General features: G+C 39.8%; 1 long non-coding RNA gene across 2 annotated transcripts in view; it reads right to left on the minus strand.

The window, feature by feature from the left end:
- Window positions 1-238: 238 nt before the first annotated feature.
- Window positions 239-5591, minus strand: part of LOC109952312 (uncharacterized) — an 8467-nt gene continuing 3114 nt past the window's right edge. Inside the window, exons 3-4 of one of the 2 annotated variants that reach the window (XR_002273735.1) lie at window positions 615-866; window positions 239-499 (exon numbers count right to left, since the gene is read on the minus strand). This is a non-coding gene — a long non-coding RNA (uncharacterized LOC109952312). The remainder of the gene's footprint in view (window positions 500-614; window positions 867-5591) is intronic. The other variant, XR_002273736.1, reaches the window with a different exon arrangement.

Consider the following 5591-nt stretch of genomic DNA (forward strand, 5'->3'; position numbering starts at 1 on the left):
AGTCCTCACTAAGATGCTCTGTCAACATTACGTAGTCCCGTGCGTAAAGCATCACCTCCACAGTCCGACAGGCGATATGAACGCACGGTGCTGAGATAAAAATGATAACATGCACCAGGATGTAATTGTAGCCATATATTTGGAAATCTGACACCGTTTGACTGCACTCCATTTGGATGCATTATGTTTTGGGGAAACCCTCAGCTTATCTATGCGCGCACACAACAGCACAAGGTGAAGGACACCCGTTAGAAACTCACTGTTTGGCCTCATGTAAAGTGGCACTTTAAGAGTGCAGTTATAGCAATTCTGATCGTCTTCTCGCCCAAGACAAAACCGTTAGTCTCTTCACCTACCTGGTAATCTCGAAGCTGCAACCTTTCCTAAGGAGCAGGGCTCTCTTCCGCATGATGCCTTTGTCTCTGCCGAGGTACACATTTTTATCTGAATTCATGGGTGCTGGGCGAGCAGGTAGACCCGGGGAAGCGTCAGCGTTTCTCTTTCCAATGTGCAAAAAGAAAGAAAAACGATCAGTCAACTGCAAGAATCGGAAGGTAAAAGGCAGAATGGCCGCAAAATATTAGAATGAGAATATTCTCTGACCCTCGGCTCACCTCAGAGGAGCCAAGAAAGTGATCTTGTAGACTTTTCCCCCCTCAGGCGAGACCAGGGCGCTGTGCTGAAGCTTTTAGAGGTGCGTGGTGTTGGTATGTCCATGCGGGCTTATTGGAGCAGGCTGTGCGCGGGGCTGTAAGCGGGGCTGCAGCAGTGATCGGACTCTGACGAGTCTCCGCTGCTCCAGAGATCCTGTGATCCTGAACTAGCGCTCCTTCAGCCTCAGCCCGTCACTGGCTGCTCCACAATGACTTAATGTGTGGCGTGTGTGTGTGTGAGAGAGAGAGGGAGAGAGTCTTTTGTGTAAATCAAGTTACTTTGTGCGTGGGAAAGGAAGACAGGGTGACAGTGACAACTCACGGTCAGCCTACAGGACAGAGCTACTCTCTCTACATTAATAAAGGTCAGAATTAACAGTAGAAAATCCATCACATAATAAGAATAGCATGAAGTAAAAGACGATTCATTTGCTTCTGTATGGCAGCTTTGTGTGAACACGGTCCCTTTAATGGCCCTATACAGAAAAAAGTAAATTAAATAAAAAAATAAATAAAATGGATTAGCCACTGGCTGTGTATCCTCTGCCTGTGTTCACTTAGTGACACATAGTGCACTCTATCTTGTTTTCCTTGGATTTTTTCTGAACCAAATTTGCACCAGTTGTCTCCTGTTCCTAATCTTTCTTGGAAGGACAAACGCAGAATTCTTGCCAAATCTCACCCCTGTTGATTTTAGTTGGTCTCATAATACACCAGTTAGCCCTGTCATATTTATGCAAATGTTGTAATTATTATTTACAGTGCTGAATATCTTGACAAAAGCAAATCAGTGTGAAATGGCAGTATAAACATTTGTAAATAAACTCCTGACCAAAAAACAAGTCACATGGTTTTTATTTTATTTGTGAAAAACTATTTAATATTAAACATACATGTTACCATTTAATGTATTCTACCAGTTAGCTAAAAACCTCCCATCAAAAACTGCTGTAGCAGAGAAGACCAGTGTCATTCTAGTCCAAACAATGGACCCTCCTGGGCATCACTGTCAGTACTCTGTCAACACTACACTGTGAATTGTTTAGAGAAAATGGGAGCTGCCAGGGCCGTGCCTCAACATTTACTGCATTTGATTAAATTGGGACTGTCATTTTTGAAAGAATAAATAACACAATCTTCCTCTTCCAAATTAACAATTGAATTCACAAGCAGTAAAACACACTGAAAATTTCTTTTGCAACCTTACTTTGCCCGGCCTGAAATGTAGCTTATGGTGGCTAATGTTAGCTAATGTTTACTTAGAGACAGTGCTCTAAAACACACATTACTGAATCAATTTGATGACCCTTCTGTATCATTTTTCTATGTTTAACATTCACTTGTTTCCATGGTGGTGACTACAGTCTTGCTAAAGCTACATGGAGCCTCACTTTACTTGTGCTGTAAGTTGCAACATCTGTGAAGTGCTTAGGCAAATGTAAATTGTTACAACATCAGTGAACTGGCTCAATAATGTCAGTTGCACACAAATATATAAAGTTTGCTAACATTAGCTTTAGGCATCAAATGAAAATCTGCAGATTCAACATAGTGAAAGAAATTCTAATGATGGTTTCTATTTTGCTTGGTCAGTACTCATGTGGTTGTTGTTTGCTGTTGGTGTATGTTTCACCTTTTCCATGCTGATTAATCCCACATTTGTACAACACACACACACACACACACACACACACACACACACTGTCTGCCCACTGTTTAGATGAGGAATTCTCCCAACGTGAGTCACAGCTACATTCAAAAAGAGACTTGGCCACGTTTGTGTAATCGCCAAGACTTCAGTTTTGTTGCTCAAACCTTCTGACTCACTGTGATTCAACAGTACTGCTGCTTACCACCTTGCTCTATGGTTAGAAACACTTTTAAATAGCTTCTCCCGCTGCCCGCTCACCACTTATCAGATTCGGTGTGTATCAGCTACGCTAAGTGAGGTATAAAGTGCAATCAACTGTGTTGAAATTAGACTTGCATGTTGAGGTTTTACTTGTGGGATTCTGTGATTGCCGGGAGACTCAACATGTAACTGAGATTTTCAGAGGCATTGTCTGCCATTAGCAAGTGTAATTATTTTGTTTACCATTAACAAAAAGCAACATGTTTCCCAAATGAATTCTGTGTCTCAGTGTTGAAGGTGGAGTCTGTATTTATTTATTTATTTCTGACTGAGGGCACTGAAAGGCCTTGTAAGTCTGTGACCTCCAGCAGGACTTAATGAATACATGAGTCTAAACATATTCTGGGTTTTTGACAATCTTGTGGTAAGGAGGAATTTAAAAAGATGACTGAGTGTAAATGTTTTTAGTTTGTACTTTTGCAGTGTGCATGGATTACTGTGTATAATAGTCTCACCATCCAACTGAAGATGGAGTCAAAACGTTTTTGACAGTAAGCGTCAACTGTCATATTAACAGCAGCTACAACAACAGCACCCGTACTTGCCTTTTATTGTTTGACACCTCTACAATACCAATAAAATTAGTTCCATGTTTTTGGTTTGTAGGCTACAGTAGGTTTGAATACATTGGCCCACAAAAGCCTCCGTTACACTTTGACTCTTTTGCAGCAGCTGATACCACCAAACACACAACATAAATGCAAAATCAGAGCAATCATCCAGGCAGGCAGGAGGAGCCTAATGCTGATGTCCTGCAGAAATCTTTCTCTGAAACTTTAGCTGAAATCAAAGCACTCACGGGTATGTTAGAGCATTTTAAAGCCACATTCTCTTGAATCGTGTGAAGTATAAAAATCAAAATGTCAGATTTTCTCTGAAACTTTAGCTGAAATCGAAGCACTCACAGGTATGTTAGGGGATTTTAAAGCCACATTCTCTTGAATCATGTGAAGTATAAAAATCAAAATGTCAGAATTCCATTTAAATCATCTCCTATACAGAGTATTTTTGACCTCTTGTGACCTGCACAAAACACAGAATGGATGTTTACTTTTCACGCCTGTCAGGCTGTCTCAAGGGCACGTCTAATGGATGCAGACAGTCCTTTTTGTCAGAACATGGTGATTAGACAGTCCCAAATAGGATTTAACATAATCCTGTCATGTTCATGTATTGCTTCATATTCTGTAGATTGACTAAGAGCTGTGCCTTCTTGTGAATTATAATGTCCTCATCCATCTGTTTAATCTTAGTCATTCCATGGAGGCACATATCCATCTCTGTTTCCACTTAGAAAGGTAATTATGAAGAATCACTGGTGTCAGTCACCTACTCAACATCTTTGCACCTGTTTTGGTTTGAAACCAGTCATCTTGATAGTGCTTGAGTTTGTATTTTTACCCAGAGTGCTCGTTTGTCCAAGAGTTTCCCTTCTTTTCCTTTCAGTACATGTTTGCGCCCTCATCACTGTTCTCTTACATGCAAGTACTTGAAAAGAACTAAGTGCATTTAATCTGTACTATGCAAATGCACATTTTTCCCATTGAGATTTAAATTTTATATTCAACATTTCATTGCAGTCCTAATACTTGTGAAGGTATTGCAGCCTGGGCCAATCGACAGTGCCACAGAACCACTTTAGTGTGGCTGAGAAGAAAGTAGAAAGGAGTCTCCAACCTCTTTTTCCTCAGAGAGCTACTCTGACAAAATGAAAGTGGCTGAGAGCTCCTCTTGTTTGATATTAGCCTACTAATTAAAATTATTCACATATGTTGTATCAAAACACTGTTCACCAAACCAAACCATCTTAGAAATCATAGAAAAAGACATTCCTTACAATGCCAGAATTGGCCAGGTTACCAAACTAATGCAATAACTAGGTTACTGCTAACATTTGTCAAAATATAAACAAATATAGGCTCCTGTTGCAGGTCACTAACTGAATCTGTGACAACATGCATCCTGTTTCTTGAAAAAGTTTTGTTTATTGTATATCAGCTCAAGTGAATTAATTTTAACCAATTTTATCCAAAAGAGTTGCATCACTGAACGTCATCGGTAACAAGCCTGACAAGGAGTAACAATTGATTGATAGGTGATTGGCAAATAATTGTTGGAGCTCGGAGGAGGGCGGGACCTCTGTGTATTCGATTGGATGGATTTACTGAGTCAATTTGGTTTGTGTTACGTTTTGTAAATAGCCTCGTCGTATTCTCTGAACTTTTAGTCGAGTTAATCAGAAACTGGGATAATAATATAACTCAATCTGGGCTCTGTTGGTGGGAAAACTGATCATCCTAGTGATGAATATATTATCTAAATGATATAATCAAATAGGTGTTTCTACTTGTACATGAGGGTACAATCCACTCTACAGCATCAAAATTACAGCAAATTACAAATTAAAATTGCAATTAAATCAACACTTTGTCACATGTGACAAAAACAAAACCTCAAAGCTTCAAAGTTGCTGCAGATGTTCATGACAGTACATTTGCCTCTTTCTTCTAAGTTTCATTTAAAGCCTGAACTCTCATCAGCAGCACAATGAAGAATTTGAAACAGCAAATACAGTCTTGTGCTGTGTGATAACAGATGTAGACTATAATGACTGTTCAAGTGTCTGTGTGTGTACCAGCATATATCTATTTGCATCTGTGTGGATTTATTCATTTACATTTGTTGAAATGGGACAGAGGAAAATCGTCTGAAGAGTGTAAAACCCTATTTTCACTGTGATTGTTTTTCCTCGTTTAACTCGTGTTCACTGGTTACAGGTCGCCTGTAATAAAATGGCAGGATTAAGGTTGTGCAGCACTGTGTATTTGTGCCATGAAGGCAAGAAACAGAAGTCTTCATAACTATGCTGGAGAGAATTCTGATGAATGAGGATCACTGTTGGCTCACTGCAGATCTCGACTAAACTCTGTCTGCAGGTCTATATATGCCTTGGCTCCTTCCTCCTATCTATTACAGGGTGACTCATAGTTTATGAAGTTTCTCAGACATGCTCAGATGCACACACA

The sequence above is a fragment of the Monopterus albus genome, unplaced genomic scaffold, assembly GCF_001952655.1.
Source record: "Monopterus albus unplaced genomic scaffold, M_albus_1.0 scaffold453.1, whole genome shotgun sequence".
Lineage (NCBI taxonomy): Eukaryota > Metazoa > Chordata > Actinopteri > Synbranchiformes > Synbranchidae > Monopterus > Monopterus albus.